Below are 17,171 nucleotides of genomic sequence, written 5' to 3' on the forward strand. Positions count from 1 at the left end.
GTGGGGGCCTCAGTCTGGGCTCCGATACGGGACAACAATAAGTTTGTTCCAGGTAGGATAGACGGTGGGTTCCTAAGCTGGCACCGGGCGGGAATTAAAAGGATGGGGAATTTATTCATCGATGGGACTTTAGCCAGTCTGAGGGCGCGGGAGGAGAAATTTGGGTTGTCCCCGGGGAACCTTTAGGTATGTGCAGGTTCGAGCGTTCGTGAGAAAGCAGGTAGGGGAATTCCCGCTGCTGCCTGCCCGAAGGATACAGGACAGGGTGGTCCTGGGCGTGTGGGTCAGAGAGGGTAGGGTCTCGGAGATATACCAGGAGCTGCAGGAGGCGGAAGAAGCCTCGGTGGAGGAGCTGAAGGGCAAGTGGGAGGAGGAGCTGGATGAGGAGCTGGATGAGGGCCTGTGGACTGACGCCCTGGGCAGGGTCAATTCCTCCTCATCTTGCGCCAGGCTCAGCCTGATCCAGTTTAAGGTGGTGCACCGAGCGCACATGATAGGGGCGAGGATGAGTAAGTTCTTTGGGGTGGAGGACAGGTGTGTGAGGTGTTCGGGGAGCCAAGCAAACCATGTCCATATGTTCTGGGCGTCCCCGACGCTTACGGAATTTTGGAAGGGCTTTGCAAAGGCTATGTCCAAGGTCTTGGACACTCGGGTAAAACCGAGCTGGGGGATAGCGATATTTGGGGTATCAGGCGATCTGGGAGTGCAGGAGTCGAAAGAGGCCGGAATGCTGGCCTTTGCCTCCTTGGTAGCCCGGAGGCGGCTCTTGTTAATGTGGAGGGACGCGAAGCCCCCAAGCATGGAGGCTTGGGTCAGTGACGTGGCGGGATTTCTCAGGTTGGAGAAGATAAAGTTTGCCTTGCGAGGGTCCTTGCAGGGGCTTTCCGGGCGACCGTTCCTTGACGTTCTCGCGGAACGTTAGGTGGAGGTCAGCAGCAACCCGGGGTGGGGGGGGGGGGGGCTGATTTCTTTTTTTTTGTAAGGGGCGCATGCCCCACTTTGCTTTGAGATGGGTGTTAAATTGTTAATCGTTTAGAGGGTTAAGTTGTTTTGTGTTGTTGGCACCTTGCCCTGTTTTCTTTGTTGTGTTATTTTCCTTTTTGGAATATTTTGTAAAAATTATTGAAAAACCTTGAATAAAAACATTTTTTTTAAATGTGACCTTCTACACCACACTCCACATATGTTTTAGTTAATAAATAGAGTCGGAAAATAACAATAGCTGAAACCTGTGTCATTCCCAGTTAACCAAGTACTGTTACAAAGTCCAATACATAGCCGAAAGTAATGACTTCTTTGAAACTCTTCTAAGAGAGCTCATTATGTTAAGATCTGTGATTCTACTTCAGGTCTCTGATTTCACTGTCCTCTACTAATTGCTGTTCTTGCTGATAACAAAACGGAGACAGTCCAGTTGCCCTGACAGATTAACAGTGCTGTGATGGGGCAGCACGGTGGGGCAGTGATTAGCACTGTTGCCTACGGCACTGAGGACCCGGGTTCGAATCCCGGCTCTGGGTCCCTGTCCGCGTGGAATTTGCACATTCTCCCCGTGTTTGCGTGGGTTTCGCCCCCACAACCCAAAGATGTGCTAGGTGGATTGGCCGCACTAAATTGCCCCTTAATTGGAAAAAATAATTGGGTACTCTACATTTATATTAAAAACGTGCTGTGATAGTTGTCTGTCGTCTGTTATCCTGGTTTTAGGCCTGAAATTAGTGGGTATCACAAACATCATTTTGGTTTAATAAATGTCCAATTCACTCACGCCATTCGGAAAACACGTATCCTGCAATACTTACAAGTGCTGACATCTCAGGCGGAGGCCCCTGTCCATTGCCTCCTCAGTTTGGTCCAGTGGCCAATCCGACAATTACTATTGAGGAAAAAGTTAATGAAGTTTCTGTCAGCAAGTCATAAGTTAGTTCTGAGGGAAAATTAAACAACAGCTGCAACACTGGCATCTATCCGGCAATGAGGAAAATTGTCCAGGTGTGAACCGTTCACAGAAATCAGGACAAATCTAACATAACCACTTACCGCCCTATCAGTCTACTCTCCATCATCAGTAAAGTGATGGAAGGAGTCATCAACAGTGCGGCACGTACTCAGCAATAACCTGCTCACTGACGCTCAGTTTGTGTTCTGCCAGGGTCACTCAGCTCCTGACCTCATTACAGCCTTGAATCAAACATGGGTAAAAGAGCTAAACAACAGAGCTAAGGTGAGAGTGACTGCCCTCGACATCAAGGCAGCATTTGACCGTTCATGACATTAAGGAGCCCGAGCTAAACTGGAGTCAATGGGAATCAGGGGGGAAACTCTCCGCTGGTTGGAATCATACCCGGCACAAAGGAAGGTGGTTGTGGTGGTTGGAGGTCAATCATCTCAGCTCCAGGACATCACTGCAGGGGTTCCTCAGGGTCGTGTCCTCGGCCCGACCACCTCCAGCTGCTCCATCAGCGACCTCCCTTCCATCATAAGGTCAGAAGTGGGGATGTTTGCGGGTGACTGCACAATGTTCAGCACCATTCGCAACTCCTCAGATAATGAAGCAGTCCATGTCCAAATGCAGCAAGACCCGGACAATATCCAGGCTCGGGGCTGACAAGGGGCAAGTTACATTCACACCACACACGTGCCCGGCAATGACCATCTCCTACAAGAGAGGATCTAACCATCGCCCCTTGACGTTCGACGGCATTCCCACCGCTGAATCCCCCACAATCCACATCCTGGGGGTTACCATTGATCAGAAACTGAACTGGGCCCAGACACATTAATACTGTGGCTACCAGGGCAGGTCAGAGGCTGGGAATCCTGCGGAGAGGAACTCACCTCCTGACCCCCCAAAGCCTGTCCACCATCTACAAGGCACAAGTCAGGAGTGTGAGGGAAACTCTCCACTTGCCTGGGTGAGCGCAGCTCCAACAACACTCGAGAAGCTCGACACCATCCAGGACAAAGCAGCCCCGCTTGATCGCTCCCCTTCCACAAACATTCACTCCCCCCCCCCCCCCCCCCCCCCCCCCCCCCCCCCCCGACGCACAGTGTGTACCATCTACAAGATGCACTGCAGTAACTCACCAAGATTCCTTAGACAGCACCTTCCAAACCCACGACCACTACTATCTGGAAGGACAAGAATCATAGAATTCACAGTGCAGAAGGAGGCCATTCAGCCCATCGAGTCTGCACCGGCCCTTGGAAAGAGCAGTCTATTTAAGCCCACGCCTCTACACCAGCCCCAGAACCCAGTAACCCCACTAAACATTTTTTGGACACTAAGGGCAAATTATCATGGTCTAACCTGCACATCTTTGGACTGTGGGAGAAAACCGGAGCACCCGGAGGAAACCCACGCACACACGGGGAGAACATGCAGACTCCGCACAGGCAGTGACCCAGCCAGGAATTGAACCTGGGACCCTGGAGCTGTGAGACAACAAGGCAATTCAGAGCAGCAGGTACCTGGGGACCATCACCTGGAGGTTCCCCTCCATATCCGTCACCACGCTGGCTTGGAAATATATCGGCCATTCCTTCAGTCACTTGGTGAAAATCCTAGATTCCCCTCCCTAACAGCATAGTGGGTGTACCTACAGATCAAGGACTGCAGCGATTTAAGAAGACCACTCGGCACAACCTTCTGTTTGGCACCTAGGGATGGACAATGCAAGCTGGCCTAACCACCGACATTCACATACTGTAAATTAATGGCACAATATAACTATTAATGATCGGAAAACAATGTCAGATGGTCATGACCTCGTCCTGGGAATGAGCTGAGCAGATCAGAGGGACCAGCCACCTTCGGTTAAGTCTGGTTTGCATGTTATGTCCAAAATTGTGTCCAGAGGAATTAAAAGACAGTCTGTTCTGACCAACTCAAAATGGAGGAACAATCAACATTCCGATGGAAGTCACATTCCGAATCTTTCAGGGCACAGCTGTTCCTGTTAAATTTCAAACAATGCTTGGCAATTGACTGTCAGTCAACATCCACTGCTGCGTTCTCCATGACAACGCCTCTGGCCAGGAAAACCACGTGCAGAACAATCAGCAGTCTCCTCTCCCACATTTCAAATATATCCTCTCCCATGGATTTGCGAAGTGTGCTGATGAAGAAAAGATGGAAAAACGGGAAATCTTAAATTAAACTTGATCCCACTCCTTTCCTAAAGTCCAGAGACATAACGCCTCATCAACACACCCAATTACTTCATCAAATGATTCAATGACCTCGTCAACAATGATTCCCCAGGAACACGTCTGTGTTCCATTCCATTTATGAACAGGAATCTTCACGAGGAAGAATTAATATTCTTCCACAGAATTACTGCAAGTTTCCCCAAATGATTCTGACTGCTCCAGACGTCTCCCTTTCGCTGTTATGAATAGTTTGGAATATTTTTTTAAAACCACTCCTCCATCACCACGCGCATAAACAAGGAGGATTGGAATCTCATAGTCAGGGTTAACGCCAATTTAATCGTTCCTCCCTCTTGTTTTTTTTTTTAATTTAGAGCATTCAATTAATTTTTTCCAATCAAGGGGCAATTTAGCACGGCCAATCCACCTTCATACGGCCGCATTTGGAGTATTGCGTACAGTTCTGGTCACCGCATTATCGGAAGGACGTGGAGGCTTTGGAGCGGGTGCAGAGGAGATTTACCAGGGTGTTGCCTGGTATGGAGGGAAATCTTATGAGGAAAGGCTGATGGACTTGAGGTTGTTTTCGTTGGAGAGAAGAAGGTTAAGAGGAGACTTAATAGAGGCATACAAAATGATCAGGGGGTTAGATAGGGTGGACAGTGAGAGCCTTCTCCCGCGGATGGAAATGGCTGGAACGAGGGGACATAGCTTTAAACTGAGGGGTAATAGATATAGGACAGAGGTCAGAGGTAGGTTCTTTACACAAAGAGTAGTGAGGCCGTGGAATGCCCTACCTGCAACGGTCGTGAATTCGCCAACATTGAGGGCATTTAAAAGTTTATTGGATAAACATATGGATGATAATGGCATAGTGTAGGTTAGATGGCTTTTGTTTCGGTGCAACATCGTGGGCCGAAGGGCCTGTACTGCGCTGTATCGTTCTATGTTCTATGTTCTATTGTACATCTTTGGGCTGTGGGGGCGAAACCCACGCAGACACGGGGAAAATGTGAAAACTCCACACAGACAGTGAGCCAGAGCCGGGATCGAACCTGGGACCTCGGCGTCGTGAGGCAGCAGTGCTAACCACTGGGCCACCCTGCTGCCTTATTCCTCCCTCTTGTGATCCAGCTATATCCCATCCAGACCCTGAAAATGAACCACTTTATCGTGCTATTCGAAATGTTGGATTGAGAGGGGTTAAATGAACATGTTTGTTCAGTGACGGGAATTAATTTGAGTCTCAACAGATCCCAGTTGTGCCACTGGAGGATTTACCTCTTTATAAGGCTCATGCTGTAATGCTGACAGCAGCGCAGTAAAAGGATTCGCAGCTCCTTGGAGACAGGGAGGGGAGAGAGCGCGGTGTCTGAGCTCTCAATGGACTGGCATGTTACAGCAATGGACAGGCAATTATCCACTTTTTTGAACTATCTTTCTTTACCTCATTGGTGGACAACACAAGCTGAGCGGATTGAATATAAGCTTTTTGTTATTCAATACTTTTATTACCCCATCCTGGCTATTGTTGGTGTTCCTGGTAAGTATTTATGTTCAATTGTTAACTTGTCAAACCATGTTTAACTGTCTTACTCTCCATGGTGTTTACACTTTGCTGCCCTTGGTGTATGTGTTAAGCCTGTGGATCCGGATATTAACCTTCACTGCTTGACTGACTGAGCATTCATTTACTCCCACTTTGCTCCAAGTTAGTTGCTGGTAAGGCGATATGTCGAGCAGATTATATTCTGTAATCTCATTGTATCATTCTCCTTTCTAACTACGTTTTGGGAAATGGGAACTTGACTTAATTCCAATCACAAATCTATGAAAGAGGGCCGGACCGAGTGGATGCAACGCCAGCTATCCATTTAAACAGCTCACATCTGACCCCACATCCTTTCCAACACCCTCCCCATGTACAATCACCTCCTGAATGTCATCGATGTCTGTGGTATAAACGCCATTCCTCCCACTACCTGGAATGCCAGTTATCTTCTGAACTGGGCTGTTTATCCAGGTCACTCATGATCCGCACTGATCTGCAGGATCAACAGTTCAAGAAAATCCTCACGTTCAAAACTCTCCATCCTGTCAGCAAATCCCTCCGTTTGGATGCTCTGTAATTGGCCAATCCTCTGGCTACTGCCTGCTTCAGTGATATTTTATTTTAGATTGAAATTGGTCACCCCTTTCCCCCACACAGCCTCATTGCCTCTCCTACTCCAACATCCCATTGTACTGGGGCTCTAAAACTCCAGATCCATCCGTGGTGCCATCTGTACAGTCACCATTTCCATCGTGGTCTGTGTACCTCTCGACGCTGGGCCAACATATTGTCCACCTGTTACCCTGGGATGCTGAGGGGAGGCAGGTTCTGAATGGGACATCGCCCTGTCCTTTAAACCAATCCAACAGTGCCTGAATTGTAACATTCTGATTCTTGTCTTTGAAGTTCTCCAGCCGAAGCCATCATACCCAGTATCCTGCTCTTCCAGCAGCTCCTCACAGGATGGCTGTTTTGGGAGGTAAATCCTGGAGTGGAGATGAGCAAGTTCCAAACACCAAGGACACCGTTTTTCATCCATCATTCAACTTGGAAATAGTTTGAGGGCTGCCTGCACTGGGCACGTGATCCATGCCTGCCACACAACAACAAGAATCTTTATTGTCACAAGTAGGCTCACATTAACACTGCAATGAAGTTACTGTGAAAAGCCCCTCGTCACACATTCCGCCGCCTGTTCGGGTACACTGATGTGGAGATGCCTGCGTTGGACTGGGGTGAGCACAGAAAGAAGTCTTACAACACCAGGTTAAAGTCCAACAGGTTTGTTTCGAATCACTAGCTTTCGGAGCGCTGCTCCTTCCTCAGGTGTTGGACTTTAACCTGGTGTTGTAAGATTTCTTCCCGGGTACACTGAGGGAGAATTCAGAATGTCCAATTCATCTAACAAGCACACCTTTCGGGACTTGTGGGAGGAAACCGGAGCACCCGGAGGAAACCCACGCAGACACGGGGAGGACGTGCAGACTCCGCACAGACAGTGACCCAAGCCGGGAATTGAACCTGGACCCAGGCACTGTGAAGCAACAGTGCTAACCACTGTTAGACCTGCTGCGATTGCACCAGGGTGGTTGTGGCTTCTCAGCGCCCGCTCCTACACTCCAGATGTGGCCATCACCACAATGACCCAAGTCTTCTCCATTCGGAGTGCTGATATCACAACACCGCAGGGAACTCAGCCAAGTGACTACTCTTCCAATGCAGGTCGGAACACGGAGCCTTCACCGTCCGAGATGCAGTTCCCAAGACCCAAATTCCACCTTTCCCACTGCAACAACACCTGAATCAGGAGCAGAGCCATATTCAACTGGAAAGAGAGACTCCATCAGCCACACATTTCCTGAACGGCATTCTGTTAAATAAATTCTATCATTGGATGTGGGCGGTGTTGAAAGGGTCAGCTCTTGCTCATTTTACCCGCATTGAGTAAGGTTCTAGGCAGTTGAGGGGAACATTTACAAGTCAGTAAAATGTATTTCGGATTGTAGCCACAGATCAGGGACTGAGCTCTACCCCCTGCCCAAACAGACGGTATCTTCAGACCAAAGTGGCGAATGGCCACCACAGTTGAGGCTAGTTTACAATTTCAGTTTCAGTATTAAATATCTATCCCACCAGCTGCCACGGTGCATTTGAGGCCACCATGCATTTGGGCTTCTGGATAATAGGTTCAGTTTAATTACCACCACATCACTGAGTCCCTCTACGTGGCAAAGAAGGTGCAGGTCGAGTATCAGATTTCCGCCACATTTCCCATGTGTCCTCAATACAACCGTCAGCTCCATGATCCCTTTGAACCCCTGCTCCAACCTCAGAGCTGTCTCCCCCCCCCCCCTCCCCGCTTCCTCAACTCCAGCATCTTTTATTTAATCTCTCCTTCCTTCCCCTGTGCTCTTAACAGTTTCATCTCTATCATTGGGTGCTCTGGAAGATCTCAAAAATTCAACAAACAAACCTGCCGCTTACCACAAGAATGACACACAATTTAATTTCGGATTCCCCTTTCTTTACAGTGAACGTAATCACCATTGTCACCCTCAAGTGGAAAAACTGTGGCCTCTCCAAATGTGTTACTTGTTACCTGGTGGCCATGGCAATGGGGGATCTCCTGGTCATTGTCCTCGACCTGATTCTGAGACAGATGCCAATTCTTTATAAAGAACATTTTGATTTTGTGAGGTCCATCCGCGTGTGTAATATCCACGCCGTCCTGCTTTTTGCAGCCACCGACTGTTCTGTCTGGTTCACCGTCACTTTCACCTTTGACCGATTTGTGGCCATTTGTTGCCCGAAGCTGAAAAGTAAATATTGCAGCGAGAAAACGGCGGTTGTAGTTCTGGGAACAGTGACTGTGCTGAGCTGTTTGAAGAACATTTTCTGGTATTTTATGTTATATGGTGGGTATGAGCTGATGAACGATCCCTGGTTTTGCGATTCCTCATATGATATTCTGTATTCTCCGTTATTTCTCACACTCGAGTGCCTCCACTATTTTCTAAACCCGTGTGTCCCGTTTGGTCAGATTCTGCTGCTCAATGTTCTCACCGTCAGACACATTGTCCTGAGCAGCAGGGCCCGCAGGAGACTCCGAGCTCACAGCAGTGGGCACAGTGCCAGAGACCCAGAGATGGAGAGTCGGAGGAAATCCATCATTTTACTGTTTGTTATCTCGGCCAATTTTATACTGTTATGGTCAGTATTAACGATCTATTGTATATGGAGCCGTTTGTATTATTTTGGATATCGATCTATCACTCTGGATTATTTTGTGATGGAAATCGGCTTCATGCTGGAGCTCTTGAGTTGCTGCACAAACACTGCTATTTATGCAATTACCCAGACAAAGTTTAGAAAGCAATTGAAGAATATGCTGATATATCCCTTTACTCAGATAATTCAAATCATTCGAAACTGATAAGTAGTTTGTCACTGAAGCATTACACATTTGTCTTAAAGTAACTACAATATTAACGGTGAGGAGGTTCATGGGATCTCTCCCAGTGCCCGGTCCACCCACTCATCTTCCAATCTCCCACACTGATTGTACCGAATCATCAACAGATTAGAAACCCGGAAGCAGTGGGAGGAGTGGTGACAGTGTGGGCAATGAGGTCACGGTGCTTCAGAGATTACGAGTATATATTAATGATTTGGAGGAAAATGTAACTGGTCTGATTGGTAAGTTTGCAGACGACACAAAGGTTGGTGGAATTGCGGATAGCGATGAGGACTGTCAGAGGATACAACAGGATTTAGATTGTTTGGAGACTTGGGCGGAGAGATGGCAGATGGAGTTTAATCCGGACAAATGTGAGGTAATGCATTTTGGAAGGTCTAATGCAGGTAGGGAATATACAGTGAATGGCAGAACCCTCAAGAGTATTGAAACTCAAAGAGATCTAGGAGTACAGGTCCACAGGTCACTGAAAGGGGCAACACAGGTGGAGAAGGTAGTCAAGAAGGCATACGGCATGCTTGCCTTCATTGGCCGGGGCATTGAGTATAAGAATTGGCAAGTCATGTTGCAGCTGTATAGAACCTTAGTTAGGCCACACTTGGAGTATAGTGTTCAATTCTGGTCGCCACACTACCAGAAGGATGTGGAGGCTTTAGAGAGGGTGCAGAAGTGATTTACCAGAATGTTGCCTGGTATGGAGGGCATTAGCTATGAGGAGAGGTTGAAGAAACTTGGTTTGTTCTCACTGGAACGACGGAGGTTGAGGGGCGACCTGATAGAGGTCTACAAATTTATGAGGGGCATAGACAGAGTGGATAGTCAGAGGCTTTTCCCCAGGGTAGAGGGGTCAATTACTAGGGGGCATAGGTTTAAGGTGCGAGGGGCAAGGTTGAGAGGAGATGTACGAGGCAAGTTTTTTTTACACAGAGGGTAGTGGGTGCCTGGAACTCGCTACCGGAGGAGTTGGTGGAAGCAGGGACGATAGTGACATTTAAGGGGCATCTTGACAAATACATGAATAGGATGGGAATAGAGGGATACGGACCCAGGAAGTGTAGAAGATTGTAGTTTAGTTGGGCGGCATGGTCGGAATGGGCTTGGAGGGCCGAAGGGCCTGTTCCTGTGCTGTACATTTCTTTGTTCTTTGTTCTTTGGGTGAAAGCATGTGACAACAGCCCTGGCCACAAGCACAGGGTCAATGATCGAGTGTCGAAGGAAGGTCAATGTTGGCATGTTATAGCGGAATTGGGGGTCAATTGCCCTACTTTAACTTGGAGATATCAAAACTCTATTTTGAAATATAAACAGGAAGTGCAGGTTGCCAGAGAAACATAGAAAAAGAGACGACACAAAAGGCGGGAAATGTGGTTTTCTGTCTGTGGGGTGGGGGGGGGGGGGATGAGGGTGAGCGGGGGCAGAGGCAGAAAGGGGAGGAGTGAGGAAATGGGAGAGGGTAGCAGAGAGAGAAGGGCAACCAACAATGATCCTCTATATGGAGGAGGAATGATGTAACAGAAAGCCTGGCCCAAGATGGATTTGATGAAGGTGAACAACAGGTCTGTCCTCTGCAACAACATACGTTCAGCCAACCAGCAGTAGGACGTGGTCTGGTGCCATCGCAGACTGTTCACCTGCTCCCACACTAGTGCCCCTAGCGATAAGAAATGTTGACTAGCCTGTGAAAATCTAGCTCTAACTATCCACATTACCAGTGTGGAAGGAACGGGTAGTGTTATAAATACTTGCGAGGGTGTGAGGGTGTGCGAGGGTGAGGTTGTGATGGTGTGAGGGTGTGAAGGTGTGAGGGTGTAATGATGTGAGGGTGTGATGGTGTGCGAGGGTGAGGTTGTGATGGTGTGAGGGTGTGAAGGTGTGAGGGTGTAATGATGTGAGGGTGTGAAGGTGTGCGAGTGTGAGGGTGTGCGAGTGTGAAGGTGCGAGGGTGTAATGGTGTGAGGGTGTGATGGTGTGCGAGTGTGTGAAGGTGTGTGAGTGTGAGGGTGTGCGAGTGTGAGGGTGTGCGAGTGTGAAGGTGCGAGGGTGTAATGGTGTGAGGGTGTGAGGGTGTAATGGTGTGAGGGTGTGCGAGTGTGAGGGTGTGAAGGTTTCAGGGTGTGAGGGTGTGTGGGTGTGTGGTTTGAGTGTGTGAGGGTGTGAGGGTGTGAGTGTGTGAGGGTTTCAGGGTGTGAGTGTGTGAATGTGTAAGTCTGTGAGTGTGTGAGTGTGTGGGTGTGTGGGTGTGCGGGTGTGCAGGTGTGAGGGTGTGCGGGTGTGAGGGTGTGATTGTGCGAGTGTGCGAGTGTGTGAGTGTGAGGGTGTGATGATGTGCGGGTGTGAGGGTGTGATTGTGTGATTGTGTGAGGGTGTGCGAGTGTGCGAGTGTGAGGGTGTGAGAGTGTGAGGGTGTTAGGGTGTGATGGTGTGATGGCGTGAGTGTGCGAATGTGTGAGGGTTTCAGAGTGTAATGGTGTGCGAGTGTGAGGGTGTGAGGGTGTGAGAGTGAGAGTGTGTGAGGGTGTAAGGGTGTGATGGTGTGAGTGTGCGAGTGTGAGGGTTTCAGGGTGTGATGGTGTGCGGGTGTGAGGGTGTGCGGGTGTGCGAGTGTGAAGGTGTGAGGGTGTGAGAGTGTGAGTGTGTGAGGGTGTGATGGTGTGAGTGTGCGAGTGTGTGAGGGTTTCAGGGTGTGATGGTGTGCGGGTGTGAGGGTGTGCGGGTGTGATGGTGTGAGTGTGCGAGTGTGTGAGGGTTTCAGAGTGTGATGGTGTGCGAGTGTGAGGGTGTGAGGGTGTGATGGTGTGAGTGTGCGAGTGTGTGAGGGCTTCAGAGTGTGATGGTGTGCGAGTGTGAGGGTGTGCGGGTGTGCGAGTGTGAAGGTGTGAGAGTGTGAGTGTGTGAGGGTGTGATGGTGTGATGGTGTGAGTGTGCGAGTGTGTGAGGGTTTCAGAGTGTGATGGTGTGCGAGTGTGAGGGTGTGCGGGTGTGCGAGTGTGAAGGTGCGAGAGTGTGAGTGTGTGAGGGTGTGATGGTGTGAGTGTGCGAGTGTGTGAGGGTTTCAGAGTGTGATGGTGTGCGAGTGTGAGGGTGTGAGGGTGTGAGAGTGAGAGTGTGTGAGAGTGTAAGGGTGTGATGGTGTGAGTGTGCGAGTGTGTGAGAGTGTGGTGGTGTGAGTGTGCGAGTGTGTGAGGGTTTCAGGGTGTGATGGTGTGCGGGTGAGAGGGTGTGTGGGTGTGCGAGTGTGAAGGTGTGAGGGTGTGAGAGTGTGAGTGTGTGAGTGTGTTAGGGTGTGGTGGTGTGAGTGTGCAAGTGTGTGAGGGTTTCAGAGTGTGATGGTGTGCGAGTGTGAGGGTGTGAGGGTGTGATTGTGTGAGGGTGTGAAGGTGTAATGGTGTGCGGGTGTGAGGGTGTGATGGTGTGCGAGTGTGTAGGTGTGAGGGTGTGATGGCGTGAGGGTGTGAGGATGTAATGGTGTGAGAGTGTGAGGGTGCGAGTGTGTGATGGTTTCAGGGTGTGATGGTGTGCGAGTGTGAGGGTGTGATTAAACAGTGTCCTACAGTAATCAGTCTATTTAAACAGTGTCCCACAATAATCAGAGTCTATTTAAACAGTGTCCTACAATAATCAGAGTCTATTTAAAAAGTGTCCCACAGTAATAAGAGTCTATTTAAACAGTGTCCTACAATAATCAGTCTATTTAAACAGTGTCCCACAGTAATCAGAGTCTATTTAAACAGTGTCCTACAATAATCAGAGTCTATTTAAAAAGTGTCCCACAGTAATAAGAGTCTATTTAAACAGTGTCCTACAATAATCAGTGTCTATTTAAAAGGTGTCGCACAATAATCAGAGTCTATTTAAACAGTGTCCTACAATAATCAGAGTCTATTTAAAAGGTGTCCCACAATAATCAGAGTCTATTTAAACAGTGTCCTACAATAATCAGAGTCTATTTAAAAGGTGTCCCACAATAATCAGAGTCTATTTAAACAGTGTCCTACAATAATCAGAGTCTATTTAAACAGTGTCCTACAATAATCAGAGGCTATTTAAACAGTGTCCCACAATAATCAGAGTCTATTTAAACAGTGTCCTACAATAATCAGAGTCTATTTAAAAGGTGTCCCACAATAATCAGAGTCTATTTAAACAGTGTCCTACAATAATCAGAGTCTATTTAAACAGTGTCCTACAATAATCAGAGTCTATTTAAAAGGTGTCCCACAATAATCAGAGTCTATTTAAACAGTGTCCTACAATAATCAGAGTCTATTTAAACAGTGTCCTACAATAATCAGAGATTATTTAAACAGTGTCCTACAGTAATCAGAGTCTATTTAAACAGTGTCCTACAATAATCAGAGTCTATTTAAACAGTGTCCTACAGTAATCAGAGTCTATTTAAACAGCGTCCTACAGTAATCAGAGTCTATTTAAACCGAGTCCTACAATAATCAGATACTATTTAAACAGATTACCACAATAATCAGAGTCTATTTAAACCGAGTCCTACAATAATCAGAGTCTATTTAAAGTGTCCCACAATAATCAGAGTCTATTTAAACAGTGTCCTACAGTAATCAGAGTCTATTTAAACCGAGTCCTACAATAATCAGAGTCTATTTAAACAGTGTCCTACAGTAATCAGAGTCTATTTAAACAGTGTCCTACAGTAATCAGAGTCTATTTAAACAGTGTCCTACAGTAATCAGAGTCTATTTAAACAGTGTCCTACAGTAATCAGAGTCTATTTAAACCGAGTCCTAGAATAATCAGAGTCTATTTAAATAGTGTCCTACAATAATCAGAGTCTATTTAAACAGTGTCCTACAATAATCAGAGTCTATTTAAACCGAGTCCTACAATAATCAGAGTCTATTTAAACAGTGTCCTACAGTAATCAGTCTATTTAAACCGAGTATTACAATAATCAGAGACTATTTAAACAGTGTCGTACAATAACCAGAGTCTATTTAAACAGTGTCCTACAATAATCAGAGTCTATTTAAACAGTGTCCTACAGTAATCAGAGTCTATTTAAACAGTGTCCCACAGTAATCAGAGTCTATTTAAACAGTGTCCTACAGTAATCAGAGTCTATTTAAACAGTGTCCTACAGTAATCAGAGACTATTTAAACAATGTCCTACAATAATCAGAGTCTATTTAAACAGTGTCCTACAGTAAACAGAGTCTATTTAAACAGTGTCCCACAGTAATCAGAGTCTATTTAAACAGTGTCCTACAGTAATCAGAGACTATTTAAACAGTGTCCCACAGTAATCAGAGTCTATTTAAACAGTGTCCCACAGTAATCAGAGTCTATTTAAACAGTGTCCTACAGTAATCAGAGTCTATTTAAACAGTGTCCTACAATAATCAGAGTCTATTTAAACAGTGTCCTACAGTAATCAGAGTCTATTTAAACAGTGTCCCACAATAATCAGAGACTATTTAAACAATGTCCTACAATAATCAGAGTCTATTTAGACTGTGTCCTACAATAATCAGAGCTATTTAAACAGTGTCCTACAATAATCAGAGACTAATTAAACAGTATCCTACAGTAATCAGAGTCTATTTAAACAGTGTCCCACACTAATCAGAGTCTATTTAAACCGAGTCCTGCAATAATCAGAGTCTATTTAAACAGTGTCCCACAATAATCTGAGTCTATTTACACAGTGTCCTACAGTAATCAGAGTCTATTTAAACACTGTCCTACAGAAATCAGACTCTATTTAAACAGTGTCCTACAGTAATCAGAGTCTATTTAAACAGAGTCCCACAATAATCAGAGACTATTTAAACAGTGCCCTACAATAATCAGAGTCTATTTAAACAGTGTCCTACAATAATCAGAGTCTATTTAAACAGTGTCCTACAATAATCAGAGTCTCTTTAAACAGTGTCCCACAATAATCAGATTCTATTTAAACAGTGTCCCACAATAATCAGAGTCTATTTAAACAGTGTCCCACAATAATCAGAGACTATTTAAACAGTGTCCTACAGTAATCAGAGTCTATTTAAACAGTGTCCTACAATAATCAGAGTCTATTTAAACAGTGTCCCACAGTAATCAGAGTCTATTGAAACAGAGTCCTACAATAATCAGAGATTATTTAAACAGTGTCCTACAGTAATCAGAGTCTATTTAAACAGTGTCCTACAATAATCAGAGTCTATTTAAACAGTGTCCCACAGTAATCAGAGTCTATTGAAACAGTGTCCCACAATAATCAGAGACTATTTAAACAGTGTCCCACAGTAATCAGAGTCTATTTACCAGTGTCCCACAGTAATCAGAGTCTATTTAAACAGTGTCCTACAGTAATCAGAGTCTATTTAAACAGTGTCCTACAATAATCAGAGTCTATTTAAACAGTGTCCTACAGTAATCAGAGTCTATTTAAACAGTGTCCCACAATAATCAGAGACTATTTAAACAATGTCCTACAATAATCAGAGTCTATTTAGACTGTGTCCTACAATAATCAGAGTCTATTTAAACAGTGTCCTACAATAATCAGAGACTAATTAAACAGTATCCTACAGTAATCAGAGTCTATTTAAACAGTGTCCCACACTAATCAGAGTCTATTTAAACCGAGTCCTGCAATAATCAGAGTCTATTTAAACAGTGTCCCACAATAATCTGAGTCTATTTAAAAAGTGTCCTACAGTAATCAGAGTCTATTTAAACACTGTCCTACAGAAATCAGACTCTATTTAAACAGTGTCCTACAGTAATCAGAGTCTATTTAAACAGAGTCCCACAATAATCAGAGACTATTTAAACAGTGTCCCACAATAATCAGAGACTATTTAAACAGTGTTCTACAATAAACAGAGTCTATTTAAACAGTGTCCTAAAGTAATCAGAGTCTATTGAAACAGTGTCCTACAATAATCAGAGGCTATTTAAACAGTGTCCCACAATAATCAGAGTCTATTTAAACAGTGTCCTACAATAATCAGAGTCTATTTAAAAGGTGTCCCACAATAATCAGAGTCTATTTAAACAGTGTCCTACAATAATCAGAGTCTATTTAAACAGTGTCCTACAATAATCAGAGTCTATTTAAAAGGTGTCCCACAATAATCAGAGTCTATTTAAACAGTGTCATACAATAATCAGAGTCGATTTAAACAGTGTCCTACAATAATCAGAGATTATTTAAACAGTGTCCTACAGTAATCAGAGTCTATTTAAACAGTGTCCTACAATAATCAGAGTCTATTTAAACAGTGTCCTACAGTAATCAGAGTCTATTTAAACAGCGTCCTACAGTAATCAGAGTCTATTTAAACCGAGTCCTACAATAATCAGAAACTATTTAAACAGATTACCACAATAATCAGAGTCTATTTAAACCGAGTCCTACAATAATCAGAGTCTATTTAAACAGTGTCCTACAGTAATCAGAGTCTATTTAAACAGTGTCCTACAGTAATCAGAGTCTATTTAAACAGTATCCTACAGTAATCAGAGTCTATTTAAACAGTGTCCTACAGTAATCAGAGTCTATTTAAACCGAGTCCTAGAATAATCAGAGTCTATTTAAATAGTGTCCTACAATAATCAGAGTCTATTTAAACAGTGTCCTACAATAATCAGAGTCTATTTAAACCGAGTCCTACAATAATCAGAGTCTATTTAAACAGTGTCCTACAGTAATCAGTCTATTTAAACCGAGTATTACAATAATCAGAGACTATTTAAACAGTGTCGTACAATAACCAGAGTCTATTTAAACAGTGTCCTACAATAATCAGAGTCTATTTAAACAGTGTCCTACAGTAATCAGAGTCTATTTAAACAGTGTCCCACAGTAATCAGAGTCTATTTAAACAGTGTCCTACAGTAATCAGAGTCTATTTAAACAATGTCCTACAATAATCAGAGTCTATTTAAACAGTGTCCTACAATAATCAGAGTCTATTTAAACAGTGTCCTACAGTAATCAGAGTCTATTTAAACAGTGTCCCACAATAA

Source organism: Scyliorhinus torazame, chromosome 4 (genome assembly GCF_047496885.1).
Source record: "Scyliorhinus torazame isolate Kashiwa2021f chromosome 4, sScyTor2.1, whole genome shotgun sequence".
Lineage (NCBI taxonomy): Eukaryota > Metazoa > Chordata > Chondrichthyes > Carcharhiniformes > Scyliorhinidae > Scyliorhinus > Scyliorhinus torazame.